Below are 19,663 nucleotides of genomic sequence, written 5' to 3'. Positions count from 1 at the left end.
TGCTCCAGAGCCTACCAGATGAAAAAACAATATAGCCGTTGTTTATATATGGTATGAAAGGGTAATATAGTCATTGGCAATGGGATGATATGTCTCGTAGGCAGGTTTGTCTGTCGTAAGATGTGAGAAGAGTAAGGAAATTGTAAGCTAAGACAAGTCTCAAAGGTGCTTTTTCAAAAGGCAGATGGACTTTCTGAAGTCAAGCTGTTCCATTGGTTAATTGTCCTCACTATTAGGAAGTTTCTCCTTAATTCTCTCCTTGGTTAGTTTCCATCCATTGTTTCTTGTCCTGGTCACAGGTGCTTTGGAGAAATATTTGACTCCTTCTTCTTTGTGGCAGCCCCTCAAATACTGGAATACTGCTATAATGTCACCCCTAATTCTTCTTTTCTTTAGACTAGCAAACCCAAAACCTGCAGCCATTCTTCATATGGTTTAGCGGCCACTCAGATCTCACTGAGATCTTAAGATAGCGACTTGTTTTTTTTTCTTGAAAACGTTTCACTTCTCATCCAAGAAGCTTCTCAAGAAACTTCTTGGATGAGAAGCAAAACATTTTCAAGAAAAAAAAAAACCATGAAAGTACAGGTTGCCTTTTGAGAAAGCACTTTTGGGACAATCATCATCTGGTTAATTGAGAATCTCTAAGACGAGTTATTGTACCTGCTTGGTGAATTTGGTTGCTTGCATTTGAAATTTCTAATGTTTTATTCTAGCATGGCTAGGGCTTCTACAGAGAACTGAATGTCTGGGTGTCAAAATGACAAATGGGGAGGGGGGATAAGTGGCAAAATGCCAAATTGAGTTGAAAGTCAACAAGTGCAAAGAGATGCCCATTAGCCTTTCCAGCATTCAGATTAATGGAATCTGAGCTGGTACTGAGCAATCAGGAGAGCGATCTTGACGTCATGGCGGACAGCTCAATGAAAATGTCAAACACAGGGTGCAATTGCAATCAGTAAGACAAATCCCATGCTTGGCATCTTAGGATAGGATGAAAATAGAACAGCCAATAGAGTAATGCCTTTTATATACATCTGTGGTGAGACTGCACTTGGAGCCTGGGTACGATTTTAGTCACCACATCTGAAAAGGGATACTGCACAGCTGGAAAAGCTGTACGAAGGGACGGCTAAAGCAAGAAGAGAAGCTTTCCCTACAAGGAAAGACTATGGGTCAGAGGAGATAATAATCCTTGAGATCATTCATAACATGCAACCTGTGGATGAAGATAAGGTTTTTCTCACTGTCTCAGGAAGTTAAGCCTTGGACTTGTATTGGAGACAAATTCCTTGTGTGTTGGATCACACTTGGCCTATTATTCTATGCTATGCTATGCTATGCTATGCTATGCTATGCTATGCTATGCTATGCTATGCTATGTGATGCTACCCTACCCTACTCTACCCTATTCTACCCACTAGATCCAGGAAAATATAGGATCAGCAGAACAATATGTTTCTTTAAAAGCACAAAGCTGACCTGGAATTTTATCCCATGGGGCCACTAAGGAGGAGGTTGGATAAATTCCTGGAGGATCAGGCAATCAATAGCTATTAGTTGGTTGGCTCTTTACTCCTTCCAGCATTACAGACAACATACATTAAGTCTCAGCTGTCAGGGAGCCAAAGCGGAAGAATGTTCTTGTCTTGATATTTCTGAGCTTCCTGGATGTATCTGATTGGCCACTCAGTTGGACTGGGCAGGCTATTGGCCTGTTCCACCAGGCTTTTCTCTTGTTCATTGTTGCCAACTTACTGGGTGGTTCAGGGACAATATGTACTTGTGATTTTGCTTCCAAGTAACTGTCTTACTTAGCGATGGATCACACTAAGGTTGGAGGAAGACGACAAAACCTCCATTAGCTTCATTAGTTGTGATTGCTAATAAGTGAGCTTGGTGAGATTGCACCAGAGCAGAAGGATTATTCTTAGGTAAATAGGACTAGCTGTACTATTTGGAGTATATTAACAAAGTAGTAGATGATAAAAGCCTTGTCTATAATTCAGCCAAACTAGATGTGCTTAAATCCACAATGAATTTAAGGATTGCCTGAGTTGTTTCTGTCAGTATCTGCTGTCAACAAAAAAGAGTTTAGGGGGTAGTTAAAAGGCTCTTTGACCCAAAGATGGGATCAAAAAGACAGAGAGGTGTGGGAAAGAAGAGAAACGGCCTATTCCAATTGCCTCAGGTCTTCTTCATTTCCATCTAAGGGTGGCAGGGGGGGGGGTTCATTCCCTCACAATGATTAAACTGCTGATCCCAGCTGGTTGCTACAAGAAAACTAAAGCCTTTCATCTGAATTTGCTTTTTCCCTCCCTTTGTTTTTGCCTGGGATTGGTCCTAATTTGGACAATCAGGTGGAGGGGAGTGCATATTAGTTTTGCGGGTGACACAACTACGTGCACAAGAATAGAAAGGGGCATACATGGGTTGGTAATCATACTCGATCTGGCAGTCAAAGAGCATCACAAGCTGAGTCTGCGTCAACATGGCTATCAGAAACGCAGATGTGATTTTAGGCTGCAACTGGTATAAGGAAGATGTGATTTAACAATGGGCAACGAATATAATAGCAATATCACTTAGATTTATATACCACTTCACGGTGCTTTTAAAGCCCTCTCTAAGCGATTTACAGAGTCAGCATATTGCCCCCAATAATCTGGGTCCTCATTTTACCAATCTTGGAAAGATGGAAGGCTGAGTCAACCTTGAGCCTAGCCTGGTGAGATTTGAACTGCCAAATTGCAGGCAGGCAGCAGAAGTAGCCTGCAGTACTGCACTCTAACCACTGCACCACCGTGGCTCATGGGATTGGGAGCTAAATCCCATGAGGAGAGAATGAGGGAACTGGGCAAATTTAGCCTTGGCAAGAAAAGACTATGATGGCAGTCTTCAAGAACCTCAAAGGGCTGTAGAAAAAAAAAACACAAAAGGCATTTCTCTTATCATCTCAAAAGTGCTGGGTGTGAAATAATGATCTTAGGTCACAGCAAGACAGTTTTCTGGGGGAATGGTACCAAAGCTTCTTCATGAAACTTTGACCATAGAGCTAATCTTTTTAGAGAGAAAGGTTTCCCTTCTCTGGAGTTGATCATACAGAGGCTACAAAGACATTGGTTGGGGATGTATTAAGAGGTTGGATCAATTGGGGTGGGTGTGTGTGTTAAGCTTTTGAAACTGTTTCAGAAAAAGGATTTGCATGTTTGTTTTAAATAATTTTTAAACAAGAATAGTCCTTTAACAAGTTCTATATTTTAATACTTATTCGTAGAAACCCTCGAGTGATGATGCTGTTTCAATTTCTAATTCCTTTCGGAATTGCTTGATCCTGTAATCAAATGTATTAGGGCTCTTTTCTCTCTCATACTAAAATATTTTAGAGCTCAAGTCCCAAAGCTACCAAATAAAGTTTTTCCAAACAGTTTTCCCTAAGACTGTCCTGTTTAATGCCCTGTAGTCCCTCCTTGAATGCGTTTGGACAGTACTATTTTTAAACATTGAGATTACCCTCATCCTTAAGCACTTTGGATTTTGGACAGTTTATTGGTAGCTTGATCCTTGGGAAGAATTGCAGTTCCAAAATGACTTTCAGAAAAAAAGAAGAGTTTGTTTGGTATAGTCTGAATCACGCAGGTAAATCAGACTCTTCTTGGTCTCTGAATTACCCTGGACATAAATAACAGTGAGATAATCACAGCAAGGCTGAACAAATTAGACAAGTTGCTATTTGAATGCTTGGCTCCTGCATTGTTTTTTCAGCTACATGGAAAATCTGTCTAATGTACGAGGCAGAGGAGACCCTAAAAATAAGTTGATTTTTCCTTAAAAAAAAAAAAACAAAGCAGTTAAAAAAACCAAAAACAAAATATAACTTGGACTTTCTAGCTTTTATCACATTTGGGAAGTAGTGCCATAAAACTATGAAAATGTAAATTTTGAAATTGTTTCAGAGGAATAAGATACATGTTTGTTTTAAACAAAAATATCCTTTGTCTTTAACCAGTCTTCCATTTTAGTACGTATTATATATAGTTCTTGACCTACAATCACAATTGAGACCCAAACTGCTATTGCTAGGCAAGTCATTGCTAAGTGAGTTGTGTCCCATTTTACAATTATTATTATTTTTGCCACGCTTGTTAAGCAAATCGCTGCACTTGTTAAATAAATCATGCAATAAAAAATAATAATAAAGCAAATTGGGAACAGCGTGTGATTGTTACTGTCTCAGGAAGTCTTGGTCAGAACAAGGTTGTTAAGTGAATCTGGCTACCTGCATTGATTTTGCTTGTCAGAAAATGGCTGGGAAGGTCGTAAAAGGTTGATCACATGACCCGGGGACACTGCAACTGTCATAAATATGTGCCAGCAGTGACCAAGCGCTGGAGTTTTGATCACATGATCATGGATATGCTGCAGCACTTGTTAAGTGTGAAAAATGGCCATAAGCAGTGGTGGGATTCAATTTCTTTTACTACCGGTCCTGTGGGTGTGACTTGGTGGGCGTGGCAGGGGAAGGATACTGTAAAATCTCCACTCAGAGGTGGTATTTGCTGGTTCCCCGAACTATTCAAAATGTCGGCTACCGGTTCTCCAGAACTGGTCAGAACCTGCTGAATACCACCTCTGGCCATAAGTCACTTTTTCCAGTGCCGTTGTAACTTCAAATGGTCACTAGAATTATTTAAAATAAATTGAGGAGTAACTGTAGTAGAAATTCATAGATGACAATACTCTTTCAATTTCTAAAATCACCTATTGGTTTTGGTTGGCCTTTTAATCAGTTGTATCGGTATTTTTCCCCTCCTCTTAAAATGTTTTAGAGCTAGTCCCAAAGACTTTTTATTATAGTCATGGACCAGCACACATCAAATAAAAATTTTAGGCAACTTTCACTAAGAATATAAACACATACACACACACACACACACACATTTCATGATGGAAAATGTTCATCAACACCTGTAACATTAATAACTTGGTGTTTCACCAAGAACACCTGTTATAAAATAGCAGATCACCTATAAACCTCAATCAATTTCCCTTTCTCTTCTATTTTCATATTCCTGTTTTCTATATTAGAAGTTTCTCTCTGTACCAAGAAGATCCAAAAAATACTTTTTGAGCCATGGAAAACGCCCCCCCCTCCCCCCACCAATGTAGATCATATTTTTTTAAACAATTGGATAAGTGGACAATGATTATTAACACACTTCACTGATTTTAATAGGTCATCTCCAAGCGTGACTTAAGTTTGGATCCAGCAAAGCCACTCAGTGTTTCATTTATGGAGAAAGACAAAAACAAACAAACATAAAAAATATGTGAGGGAATGTAAAAAGTATTGGCCAATTTGTGAGGAGTCTTCTCGAGTCATGAGAATTTCACTCTTGCCTTCCATTACTAGATTTGCTGTGACAGCCTTTGTAACGCTGGCACCATCCTGCAATCACAGCATGTTCTTTCAGACATGAATCCTCATTGATCCAATCTTAGGCCCCATAATTTCTGTTATTTCTATATTAATCACTGTGATTTATAGAAATTCTACAATGCATGGCACAGTTATGTAGGAAAATATATTAGAATGAAGTCAGTTGATATACTTTTGTGGTTTACAGCACGGAAGCTACCATTTTGGAATGAATGTCCCATGAAGCAGGACACTGCAAGAATGAGAGAAGATGAGATATTACGTTGGGGAATTTGTACATTTAGCAATATTTATTAATGTTTAGCTTCGTGCTAGTGTGTGGGAAGATGGTGTTACAGAAGAAGGCCATGCCTGTATTGTGAAGTCTCTTATGCGCGTAGCATGTGGTGTCTTGTATAGGTAGTCCTCAGCTTGAAACCATTTACTTAGTGATTATTCAAAGTTTAAAATGGCACTGAAAAAAAAGTGATTTATGACAATTTTTCACACATCCTCAAGGTCCCGTGAACAAAATTCAGGTGCTTGGCAACTGGCATGTACTTATGACGGTTGCAGTCTCCCTGGGTCACGTGCGACTTTCTGACAAGTAAAGTCAATGAGGAAGCCAGAGTCAGTTAACAACCAACAACTTTAGTAATTCATGTAACTGTGGCAAGAAAGGTTGTAAACTGAGGCAGAATTCACTTAACCCAGTGGTGGGCTGCCACCGGTTCGGACTAGCTCGCCCGCACTAGTTGTTCTGACCACCAGCTGGGCCCGTCTACCCGCCCCAGTGCTATCCCATCCTACATATCTGGCTCACTCGCCCCGCTCATGTAGCCCAGCTGATTTTCGCACCTCACCCACTCTACTCACCGCGGCTGCCGTGCGCAGAAAATCCTGTGTTTTTGCAGCCATGTGCAAGGGCAGATGGTGCGTGTGCATGAAGCATACGTGCACACACGCGCGCTCACATTTTTGGTTCTGCACTAGGCAAACCGGTTGTTACAGTATGTGAGGCCACTTAGCCACTGTCTTGTTGGCAATGGAAATTTGCGCCTCAATTGTGGTTGTAAGTCTTGGACTGCCTGTACTGGTTGGCAACCTAGATGTGGACCCTGTCGGGAGAGAAAATGAATCAATAATTTTACTTTAAAATTCTAATATCCGAACGAAACCAAACATCTGGTCTGCTGCTAAGCCAACTGGCAACTCATTACTCCGTTGCTTAATATGAAATAAAATTTCCATTTCTATTTGTACAAGTGCCACAGCCACCCTCCTGCTCCCTTCCCCCTGCCGCCAAATATATATCAGCCGAAGAATTGGTCCCTTCGCCTTTCATAGTGCATTTGATGCAGCTCTCCTGGTGTCTCCATAGACGTGATGAATGCAGGCTAGAGAAAGCTTCTTTTGAGGTACTTTTGAAGAGAATGATCAGCTTGGTTGTTGTTTTTTTTAAGTGTAAACATGACACAAGGCTCTCTTCATAAAAGGCCATTTGTGCTTCCTCAAGAGAACTCGCATAGCTAACGGATAGTCTGCCTCTCCAGGACCCTTCAGAAGCTGTCTAAGATGTCTCAGCAGGAGGAATGTCTTCCTTGCCTATATACAATACCTGCGTGTTTATGTGCACAGATTTTTCTCTGCTCTTCATACATCTGCTTTATAATTGGATCAGTCTATTGCTAAGTGTAAATTGTTGGTCTGCACTCATGGATGCTAATTTTCTATGGTAATTTGGAGGTGCTCCAATGAAATACTAGGGAAAGAGGGTGTTTTTCCCCAGATACAAGTTCAAGGATGGCCTAAGCCAGGGGTGTCCAACCTTGGCAACTTTAAGACTTGTGGACTTCAACTCCCAGAATTCCTCAGCCAGCAAAGCTGGCTGAGGAATTCTGGGAGTTGAAGTCCACAAGTCTTAAAGTTGCCAAGGTTGGACACCCCTGGCCTAAGCTATTTTTTGCCTGAGGTGAAGAACAATAAAGTGGAAATGCAGTTGCATTTTCTTTTCACTGTTGGTGACGAAATACTGTTTTCTGCGGCATCAGATTAGTTTAGGAGTCACATAGCAACACAGCACTCTGTCTGCCAAGGAATAGAAAGCTACCACTACTCTTGATGGTACCTGCTTTCTAAAGTAATTGCTAGGTAAAGATTAGGCTGGGCCTTCCTGCATGTGATTCCAAAATGCTGATAGTTATCTGTGACCAAGTACAATGTCGGTTAAGAAGCAGATCCTGACCATGGAACTATTCTGAAACTAATTTTACAAGGTCTAACGTTCTGCTTTAAGATGAGGCAGATAATGAATCGGGCATGGATTTGGATAGCCTGAGCACTGAGTGGCTATGAAGAAGTTTTATTTCAGTTGATTATCGAGAAGCCATCTATTTAAGAGGGTTGTTTGAAAGGTAACTGCCCCAGAATAATATTGTGTTTGCTCAGTTTCTGTTACACAGGACATATGTACTCCCTTGATATATTCAGATAAATACCGGTATTTATATTTAAAATCAAGTGCATGTTGATCAAGTTCATGATCCTAAATACTAAAGACTGGTTTGATATAGAATACTGAAAGGGGTATTTTTACAAGGGTGTTTTTACATGATCACTTGATGTGGTGTTATTCAGAATTATAGCATTGGTCCAGCTATTCTTGTTTTCTTGGGCTATGGGTCTTCAAGAAAGCAGAATGTCCAAATTCCTTGGATCAGAGATAGGGAATACATGACTCTTCAGACGTTGCTCAATAACCATTCCCAGCATCGTTCACATGATTGAGCCTGCTCTGAATGTATCCGTTAGCAGCACCTGGGGAGCCATTTGTTTCTCCGTCTTATATTAAAGGGAGGTGTGGGAAATTGACTCAGAGTCCTTCTATTATCTCTCCAAATGTAGCATCCTACAGATGTGTTGAACTTTCAAAATTTCCATCTAATAAAACAAAGAGGCTACCAATGGGAGAGCACATAATTCTACATAAGAAACATCCATTTTGTTATGGAGATTCTATGTTTTTTCCCTCCAGCACTATAGTTCATGTAAGGGTCAAATCTGGAGACAAATATCATCCCTTTTGATTCTCACTGAAACTGCAAACTGAATTACAGGTAGTCCTCGACTTACAACCACAATTGAGCCCAACGTTTCCATTGCTAAGAAAGGCAGTTCTTAAGTGATTTTGCTCCATTTTACGACCTTTCTTGCCGCAATTGTTAAATGACTCACTGCAGTTGATAAATCAGTAACACTGTTCTTAAGTGAATCTGGCTTCCCCATTGACTTTGCTTGTTAGAAGGTTGCAAAAGTGATCACATGAACCCAGGACACCACAACCTCATAAATACAGTTTTGATCATGTGACCATGGGGATGCTGCAATGGTCATAAGTATGACAAACAATCCTAAGTCCCTTTTTTTCAGTGCTGTTGTAACTTCGAACAATCACTAAACAAATGGATGTAAGTCAAGGACTACCTGTATATTAGTATGTGTACTTCCACACATAATCCCAACCTTATCCATATGCTGTCTTGTGCCTATTCAAGAAAGATGGACTCAAAAGATGATCAACAAAAACCACTCTGGGCCTATCTGCCCAAATTATCTTGTCAATATGCCATCTAAGCACACAACAAAATTTCATCCTTTTCTCCTGAATCTTGTTTACGGTTAGTATTCCATTTTTTCTGCACATTCAGGTTTGGAAGTTTCTTGAGTGATTATGGCTTCGCTTTTCCATGATTATAATGTTTCTTGGTGGGTGTAGTTTTAAAATCTGGTCACATACCAAAGATTGGGACAGAGCCTACCAGCTATAGGGGAATATACACTGTTGGCAGAGCCAACAAACAGTTAATCTTTAAAAGAAGAACTGGCAGTTTGCTCCAAATTCTTAAAAGAAGAACTGGCACTTTGCTTTAAATTCTCCTGGGAGGAAAGAATTTTCAGGCAGGAAATTTATTTTTATTTTATTTTTTAAATTCTAATCACATCAAGACGTTTGGGTGATTTTCCAAAAAGAAGGAAAAGAGTTTGAGAAAGTTTAAAGGAAAAAAAAGATATATACAACATTTTATACGATGTACTAAACTTGATTTATGGCTTACTGTGAATGTTCATGATATTGCCAGCTGCCTCCTTTCTGGTTGATGCAGCTGGAAAACCACCACTGCTGGATTGCACAATACTTGTAATAATCTGTCCAAGACTTTCACCTGTCTTAAGAGAATCAAACTTAAGCATTCAGTTAGCAAAGATGGAAATTGGAGACTAATTTCACTCTTAAGTCCTGATCAAACCAATGGTAGATCCACCAGTGTGGATCAGGAAGATACCGGATCTCTGACCAGTTGCTGGGTGGGTGTGGCCATGGTGGGCGTGGCCTACTGGAACTTCCGGAAGGATGTTTTTCGCCTTCCCCAGAGTTTGAAGACTTCCCTCAAGCCTCTGGGAAGGGGAAAACAGTCTCCCCAGTGCTCTGGAGGCCGTCTGGAAGCAGGAAACAGGCCCGTTTCCAGACTTCCAGAATTTCCGGGAGGGCTGTTTTTCGCCCTCCTAGAGCCCCCGCGCAAACCCTGCGCTGCATCCAAAACAGGCTGCGTGGAAACTCAGGGGAGGGGTGGATGGGGCCAGCCAATTGGTTCTACTATCGGTTTGGCGAACCAGATGTAAATTTAACATCCGGTTTGCCCAAACCGGTCTGAACTGGCTGCATCCCACCCCTGACCTTATGGCCTTATTCCCCACCCTCCCTTTAATCAGTTCCTCAATTTCCCTAATATGTTAGCTGTCCTGAACACAATCATTATCAGGGTACATACTGGATGTACTCTTTTGTATTTAAAAAATACAATCAAAAGACGAAATAGAGGTAGATATAAGCATTTCACATTGACTCATCAGTACCTACATTACAATAACACGGTTAAAATCAGCCTCTGATATAAGATCTATCAAAAGCATTAATTAATTAAGCCTAAAACATATGCAAGAAAGCAACCAATAGCTAGCCTTACTCCCACGGGAGGCATAGATTGACATAAAGCCAAGCACTCACAAGTGGGAGGAGGGCTTCAAAGGATTAATGGCAACCACCTCAGCAAACCGGATGAAACAAGACTTCTGGTGGCATAGTAGAACTTTAAAACGCAGAGTTTGGATCCACTAGGTGACCTGTAGATAGTAAGTGTCTCGCAATGGCCGAAGAAGGCATTTTATGGCCATGATTTGCTGCTGCTGTTGGATTACTCAAGGCTGTTTGGAACCATTTTGGAAGATGCTCCTTTATTCTGAAAGGCAAACATCTATCAGTTCTGCAGATGTAATTGTCTCCGCAATTACAAACAAATTGGTAAACACAATGAGTTTTGGTGCTGATAGATTGTGCTTCCTTAATTAGGACCAGTGGTAGCCTCTTGTATTTACTTATTATAGGTACAGTGGAGCCTCAGGTCGCAAGTGTAATCCGTTCCCAGACTCCAGTCGTGACCCAATTTGGTTGTGTCCGGAAGCACGACCAACTGCGCATGCGTGCAGTAAAGAAAAATGGCGCCGAAGGGGAAATTTCATTCGCCACCCGATTTTTGAATCATGACCTGGTTCAAAAATGGGGTGGATTTTTTGTTTACCACCCGATTTGGTTGCAAACAGGAGCGTTCGTGACCCGAGGTTCCACTATAGTCCTCAACTTACAACCATGTTCTGACCATCTGAAATTACAACAGTTCTGAAAAAAAGTGACTTATGAGGATTTTTTGCATTTACCCATGGTCACATAATCAAAATGTGGGTGCATGTATTTATGACAATTGTAACGTCCCAAGGTTCTCTGTTTGCTATTTGTGGCTTTCCCAGCTGGCTCCTGACAAGCAAAGTTAATGGAAGAAGTCAGATTCACTTAATAACCATGTGATTCACTTAACATCTGCAGTGATTTGCTTAACAACCATGGCAAAAACATTTGTAAAACAGGGTGCAATTTATTTAATAGCCACACTTGCTTAGCAATGGAAATTAAACTCTGGTCGTAAGTCAGGACTACTATAAGTCAGTATTTGACTTATACCAGGCCTTTCTTCACTGGCAAATAAATGCTCGTGATATTTACATAGCTAAACGGAGACATGTACGAGAAAGACCCCCAACAATTACTCGCCAGTCCAACTTAATTAGATTTTCCAGTCTGGTGGAATTCTCACATTATCTCTTGGCAGAAGAAAAAGAACATTGGGAATTTATATTCATAGAAAAATTGTGTGCAGGGAAACTTGGAATCGCTTGCTGTAATGTAAAATTATTTCAAGAGGCCTGTGAAGCGGTATATAAGGTTATTGCTATTTCATCAAAGTGTAGGAACTGCCCTCAGGTGAGTAAAACTCATCGATTCCCTTTCTTCTTCCAATAATAAAAATGGAGCAGCTTCAAGTCCTTTTTGATCCCCCTCCCTCTCTTATTCTGAAACCAAATCTAAAGGAATCAAAGTGCCTAACCTCCAAACAATTCTCTCCCCCCCCCCCAGAAAGTTGCTTATTTTTCTTTTTTTTAAAAAAAAAAAAGATGATACATCCTTCTATCATCTGTGACAGCTATAACAAAAGGAGGGGGGAAAAGACAATGCCATCCAACTGAACACTAAAACATGAACACCATAGAAGCAATGTAATCAAAATTGAGGAGTGTGAATATCCACTTCACATTCATTACATCGAGATGGATTCCTCCTCTTTTTTTTTAACGAATGAAACAGCTGTTGGGTCTAAGCGTAGTTGACATCTCTTGTTGCTTTGTCTTGAACGTTGTGTTTCAATGGGGAGGCCAGAACAGTAGCTTTTAAAAGAATCAGCCTCCCAGAGATACCTCAGGCAATTTTTTTCTCTCCCTCTTGAGAAAAGCATGTCTTCCCCCCCTTTTTTTAAAAAAATAAGTGTGGCTCAGCTGTTTGCCTTGCTATGAATTTATGGATGTTTTTTAACATACCTTTTTTTTTGCAACTTTTCCTTGACAGTCATGAATCATATTATTGTTCTATTTGTACCCTGATTTTTTTCCACTTCCGAGTAATTCAGAGCCATTTGCAGATGGCTTCCTGGCAGCTTCCCATTAAGGAAACTTTGGACAGGTGTCCCATTTAGTTTGTGAACCATCCGTTAAGGAATGATAGTCATTAGGGAAAGATGGTTGGATGGGAGGAGCAAAGTTGTGGACAAGAAAGAATTCATCTATTGAAATTCTTACATTTATTAAAATTAGGGCCGCAGCCCAGTTCAAGGCTTTGAATGGATTGATGCCTGTAGGTTTTAGGTTGCAATTCTAATCTTTGTGGTTGTATCTTAGGTCTAAAGAGTGGGTCCTTTTGATCAGAGATCAAGCAGTAAGGCTTACTCTCCAAAGAGGTTAATACATTATGAGGAGTTTCTCCAAGAGGATGACGCAAATCTCCATACTTCCATTTTCAATGTTCTGTGACAGCTACAGAGCTCAACTACAGTTCTTGTCACTCCAGGCAGTAGAGACGACAGCAAAGATTTTGGAATTTGTAGTTCAAGAGGTATTAGAATTAGCGGGAAGAGAAGTCATGAGGAAACCAACGAGGGAATGAGAAGGCAATAAATCTCAAGCCTTCCTCTGGTTTCTGCCTCTGGTTTATCTGCCCTAGTCCTTCCTCCAGGAAGTGGATGTCTCTGCTCTTTGATGGAGTATGAGTCTTACTGTATTTGCAAAGAGGTAAAAACCTGCATTTGTGAGCCAGTAAAGGTAATTCTTGTCATTTAAAATAAAACACTTTAGTAGACACATACACGCCTAATGTGAAAGAGAAGAGGGAATAACTTCTAAGATGGCAAAAACCATTTGGAATTCTTTATAAATATTTCTGTAAAAATGTTTAATATGGTGTCTAATGAACAGCAGACTTTGTTGTCTTAAATCATTTTTAATATGCACTCCAGAAGTTGAGACGCTTCTAGAACAGTTCCCCTTAAATCTATCAGTGGCCATTTTAGCAAGCGGAATACATGGCAAGTCCTTAATTATTCTCCCCCCCCCCTTCTTGTGGCCCTGCTGAAAATCTGTGGTTTCGGTGGTACCCTTGGGGAAGTCAGAGGATCACAAGTTGCCTATCAGCTGAGAATTGTCCTGCTCTGGCCTTGTCATTCCTAGTCTCTTTCTTAGTTTCTTTCTTCTTCTAATAGATGATTAGCAAAGTATCTGCTTTTGTTGAGCAGTGGTCATAGAGTTTCTGAGGATGCTGACGTCAGCCTGGTGTCTCTAATGGAAAGCAGAGAGCAACCCATATGCTAGCCCTGAACCAAATATATATATAGTCCTTGACTTACAATCACAATTTCTGCTGCTAAATGAGACATTGGTTAAGTGAATTTTGTTCTATTTTACGACCTGTCTTGTCACGTTTGTTAAGTGAATCACTGCAGTTGTCGAGTTAGTGACATGGTTGTAAAGTGAATCTGGCTTCCCCATTGTCTTTGCTTGTTGGAAAAGGTGATTGTGTGACGCGGGACACTGCAACCGTCAATAAATATGAACCATTTACCAAATAACTGAATTTTGATCACATGACCATAGGGATGCCACAGCGGTCATAAGTGTGAAAAATGGTCATAAGTCCCTTTTTTCAGAGCTGTTGTAACTTTGAACAATCACTAAATGAACTGTTGTAAGTCAAGGACTACCTGTATGCAGCCCGCCCCCCTCCCTTGGCTATGAAAGATGATTCAAAGGAATGGAGAGCTTAGGGTCTGAAATATTTGGAAAGATAAGGCACTTTTTAATTCCTTCTCTTCCTCCTTATACTCTTCTTTTGACAGGAGTAGGAGGAACCAGACCATGTTCCCTTCCACAAGTGACCTTGCCATGAAGCTAGCAACCATCTCTCTCATGGCTGGAGACAATTTGAATAGGTCTTCTACTTACCACTGAAGTTACTTCCACTTTTTAGAAGGGGATTGAGGTCGAGTCATTGTTACCCATGACTGGACCTTCCTTCCATAATTATCTGAAGCATTATAGTCCCCATGTTTTTCAGTTGTGCCCTGACTTGGGGGTGGGGGTAGAATGTCCTCCTGAAATAAAATGAGCAGATCATCCCCACCAAGTTGGTAGTACTTGCAGGTTTCTTTCTCTGTCGTGGCATTTAAAAATATAGAAACAGTTTGGTGCAGTAGTTGAAAAACCAGGGAGTTCTAGTTCTGTGTTAGGCATGAAAGCCAGCTGGGTGACTTTGGGCAAGTCACTCTCTCTCTGCCCAAGTCATCTCACGGGGTTGTTATTGTGGGGAAAATAGGAGAAAGAAGAAATATTACCTATGTTTGCCACCTTGAGTTATTTATAAAAATAGTAAAGCCAGGAGAGGATGCATGGACTGGACTGGACTGGAATAGAGATAGGATAGGATAGGATAGGATAGAATGAGAGAGATGGAGGGAGGGAGAGAGCTACCACTAGTGGCAAATCACATGGATAAATGCTACTATACTGTATGTCAGAGGTCCCCAACCCCCAGGCCATGGCAATCCATGGCTTGTTAGGAACCGGTCCACAAAACTACAGATGAGTGGTGGGCAAGTGAGCAAAAACAGAACCTTCCCCTCCCCCATGAAACCAGTCCCTAATGCCAAAAAGGTTGGGTTGACACTGCTGTATATCATATAGTGAAATGGAAGTATTGGATATAAAGAATTCTTATTTTGCAGCAAGGTTTGACCACTCAACGTGTCTTCCTCAATCAAGCCAAATTCATGTCCTTTCTGGCCAGTGTGGCCCATAATTGAAGGACACCGGGTTTTAGAAAGGTGGTTTAGCGGCACTAGTCTGAGCTTGAAGGATGTTAAATTGGCTTCAATTATTCAAGAGCAATTGACAATCCATCTCCCAAGAGCTTCTATATGCTGCAGAACTTAACAGTCTTTGATATTATCTGTGGTTGTTTGCTCACTTGGAAGAACAAAAATGACACATGTGGATTTCTTTCGGTGGGATCTGAAAGGGCAAATAAAAACATCTCTACACTTGCTTGCTTTCACCATATTGCAGCTGATTGTTCAAAATGATAGAAGGGTGGTTAAAAAAAAAAAGAGAAAGAGGTCTGTGTTGATTTTTGTCAAGTATGCTGATCTGTGCAAAATGGAGTTCACCACTCTTGTTTCCGGGGACCCCAAAGGAAGACGGTGTGAGACAGCAAGAAAAATGAGGGACTTTCAGGGGCAGCTGTGTTTTACTAACCCAGTCATAATGCCCCTAAAAATCCTTATTGTTCCTTGCAATGTTCAACTATGCTCTGCAGTCAAGAAAGATTTTCAAAGGTGAGTTTCCATGGGGCAACAGTTCGGTTTCCATCCGACGGTGTAAAGATCTTCCGTTGCAGTCAAAGAAGAGTTGCAAACTCTTCCAATCTTTAGCAGCATCGAACAGAGGTTGACTTATTTGTGCTTTTTTGTGGTGTTGTTCATGACAGGCCCTTCCTCCCCGCAACACACTTCTGTTGAACAGAGAGATACAATATTTATTAAAGAGTGTCGCAAGTTTTCCCCTGCGCTGAATGTAAATATGCACGCATACAGATCATGCTGTTCCCGTTTGTAGTAAGCGGCGCTAGGCAAAGTGCAGAAAAGAAGTAAGGCACAGTAAGTAAAAGAAGTGAAGGACCATGCGATAAGGAAAAAGAAGAAGAAAGACATATTGCAACATCAAGTATTATACCAACATTATGGGTATATTGTAGATACAGAGCAGGCCAGATCTCTTAGGTAACTACCATATTGGGCTTGCTCAAACTTTGGCAGCTGCCTTAAGAGTACATTCTGAAATTTTTATACTATAGACCAAGTTTGCCAAGTGCCCTGCTGAACAAATGTCTTTTCCTTGCACATGGGGTTTTGAGGCACATATGGTGTTCCCCAGAAGAGGTTAGCCAGTGTCAGAGACAGCCCCACGGAGTTCTTTGACCTGATTCCATCAAGTCCAACATACACACCAGAAGGCCTTTTCTGCCTGAGAGCTACTGTACAACAGTTTATATCTCAGCTGGTTTCATTTTTATGAGCTTGAGCTGAGGTATGTTTCTCTGAACAAGGTTGTGCAAATATTCTCTGCCAAGACTATTAAGATCGTGCCAAGAAAAGCTGCATTTTTCTCTCCCTCCCTCCCTACCTCTCTCTCTCTCTCTCTCTCTCTTAGGAAAAGACTGAAAATTTTTGCATATGCACATCTGATTTAAAAAAAAAACAATTATTTTTGCTTGCTAGCTAGCTCTTGGCTTCAGCTAGTCTTAAGGCAGGACAACATGAAGTAGTCAAGTCTTTCTCCTAACCGCTAAGAATCACACCCAGCTTCCTCTCGCATCACTGTCCGTATATTTCCAAACGGCCTTGCTGCAGAAAGTGCTTAAAACCTGATTGCTAAAATTTCAAATACTGTATCCTTTCTTGCATTTTTCTGATGGGCTGCTGCAACTCGGAAGATACTTCTTATGAAGTATTGGAAGCATCCTAGATCTATTTCTAAATTCCTTTAGTCTGCAAAGGGATGGTAACATCTGTGTTTGAAGAGGTGAATTTTCCTATCCTAGATTTCTTCTGGCAACTAATCTATTTTATCCTTTTCTTTTTTTCTTTTTTTGGTCTGTAGGGCTCTGCTTCCAAGAAGCATTTCTTGAGTGACAACTATACAGAACATTGCAACTTGTGTCCCTGCTGCAAAGTTTCAATTGTGCAAGGGCAATCTTTTATACTAAATTTCTCAACTGCTTTCAAGACTTGGTGCTATTCCCAATCTGGTACAAAGATGGGGAATTTCTCAGGTAGATTTTTTTCACATTTTTTTTCACTGGTAAAAAAAAAAGGTTGTAAAGTGGGCACAATTCACTTAACAACCACCTTGCTTAGCGATGGAAATTCTCTTCCCATAAGGCAGGGACTAGCTGTATTAGGTGGATGAGGTTGGAAGATTTGACACCTTTCGATTAGCTGGAAATGATCTTCTTTAACCTTGAAGCCTCCTAGATGACATCAACTATAGTCTACCTCATCTCTGACTCGCAATTGGGAATGGTGGGACATGTAGTCCATTTGGAAGGCACCAACTGGGACAAGGTTGCCTACAAAGATGAACTCACCCTGAAGAGCTTTACAGAAGCTGGTCTCTAACCCAGTATGAATGGGGGTACTTTCAATAACTATCTCCATCTTCATCAACACCTTAAAACAGGTAAGCAGAAAAGCAGCTGTTCAACTGTTGACTAAAGGAAAAGTTGCCCCCAAAAGACCATTTGGCCTCCTTATGCCCACCTAGCCAATTGGTTAGGCTATTCCTGTGCAGCTCTAGACCCTGGATCAATTGCCTGTTTTAAGGAAGGACATACTGGTGCAACTAATGTTTTATTTTATTTTACACGAGGAGCGCAATGGCTCAGGGGTTAAGACGCTGGACTTGCTGGCTGTAAAGTCAGCAGCCCGGGTTTGAGACCCGAGCGCCACATGGCGGAGTGAGCTTCTGTTACTTGCCCCTGCCCTCCTAGCATTTTGAAAGCATACACATGCCAGTAAATAGGTACCACTTCGGTGGGAAGGTAACAGTATTTCGTGAGCCTTGGCATATAGCCATGGTGGTCATGTGACCATTGTCTTTGGACAATGTTGGCTCCCTCTGCTACGAAATGGAGATGAGCACCTCTCCTTAGAGTTGGACATGACTGGTCCGGCGAAGCCTTTACCTTTCTAGAAGGGTACATGCTTTTCCAAATTATATCAAAGTAATTGCTGCTGGCTATTCTAATGTGCAAAATGCCGCATTGTATATCAAATGCTTTGAAAATAAACGGAACTTACAATAAATGCTTGGGATTCCTAAGTTCATTGTGTTTGCCCTCTATTACTGTTCTCCAGGAAACTCACTGAAACCAGTAAGAAATCATTTCATTTTGCCCCTATAAAGCATGCTCTTTTTTTTGAGCAGTGAGAATTAAAGCTAAACCAAGATTTGGATCCAAGCTTCCAGATGAAATCTAGCAACATATGAAGAATAAAAAGGGGTGGGTGGGTATTTCAGTGTTTCTTCTTTCTTTCTGACTAGATGTGCTGTAAACGCAGGGGTCTCCAACCTTGGCAACTTTAAGACTTGTGGACTTCAACTCCCAGAATTCCTCAGCCAGCTTTGCTGGCTGAGGAATTCTGGGAGTTGAAGTCCACAAGTCTTAAAGTTGCCAAGGTTGGAGACCCCTGCTGTAAAGGACGGAATAGAGAAAGGAAAAGATATTTGGATATTAATGACAGATGCTTATTCTCTGGACAGTATCCAGTCCTCTGAAAAGATCTGGTGAAGATTAAGTAAAATAAAATTGGTTGTTTCCAAGTTGTTCAGTCTTGGATGTTATTTACTAATTGCTTTCTTCTTGGATACATACTAAATATTACGTGTCATGACACGGAGAGTAATCACACCTAGCCCCAATGATGTCTTCAGGTAATCAATATTTTGGTAAGCAAAGATAAAGGCATTGGTGGGGGTTTTGTTTCTTTTGAGGGAGAAGTTTTGTGTGTGTTTTGCAATTTTGGTGGGGATCCACTGAGCCGAGTATGACTACAAGGTTTCTAAAAAGTGGATGGAGGGAAAGCTGTAACCCTGCTATATTCAGACATACCCCAAGAGATGGAATTGTAATAAATTCATAGTAGAAAGTAATTGATGCAATGTATAATTAAGTTTATATTTTTCAATAAAAAGGCTTCTTATACCAATATGTATATAAAGTTTTAGACAGCTGTTTCAATAGAGAATGACGATGTTTCATTGTAATCTGTATATAATCTAGAACTGTAACCAATTTATTCCTCATCAGTAGCATCAGGTTTTCAAGATTCCATATATCTTGTGGAAGGCTGGTTTAGAGGTTTTAAAGAGTGGAGGTACAAATGGGGATAAGATCCTGGTCAATACTTGTAAAGAAAGAAAAGTCTTTCAAGTTAACTTAATTTCCTGATAATGTTCACCCTTGGCAACATAGTTTGCTAGTGGTGCCTTTCGGGACTTATTTAATTTTTTAAAAAAAATTCCAGTCATGTCAATAGCCTTAAATGTCCTGCTTGGTCTCTCATCCTATGACTAACAGGTTAGCTTTTCAAGATCTGCCCTGGCTGGTTGGATCTCAAATTTATAAACAATCTAATTTTAAGTATGACTGACTCTCAATAAGTCTGTGGGCCTCTGATTGATTGAACAATTCCC

The 19,663-nt window shown here is 40.6% G+C and overlaps 1 long non-coding RNA gene across 1 annotated transcript in view; it reads left to right on the top strand.

Moving 5' to 3' along the window:
• Nucleotides 1-18,273, top strand: part of LOC113420757 (uncharacterized) — a 59,795-nt gene extending 41,522 nt beyond the window's left edge. Inside the window, exon 2 of the long non-coding RNA XR_003372090.2 lies at nt 17,069-18,273. This is a non-coding gene — a long non-coding RNA (uncharacterized LOC113420757). The remainder of the gene's footprint in view (nt 1-17,068) is intronic.
• Nucleotides 18,274-19,663: the final 1,390 nt, after the last annotated feature.

Source organism: Notechis scutatus, chromosome 2 (genome assembly GCF_049901735.1).
Source record: "Notechis scutatus isolate UNSWTSFEM ecotype Mainland chromosome 2, rNotScu1.2, whole genome shotgun sequence".
Classification (NCBI taxonomy): Eukaryota; Metazoa; Chordata; class Lepidosauria; order Squamata; family Elapidae; genus Notechis; species Notechis scutatus.
Note: the sequence above shows the minus strand (reverse complement) of the source record. Positions and strands in the feature narration are given on the sequence as shown.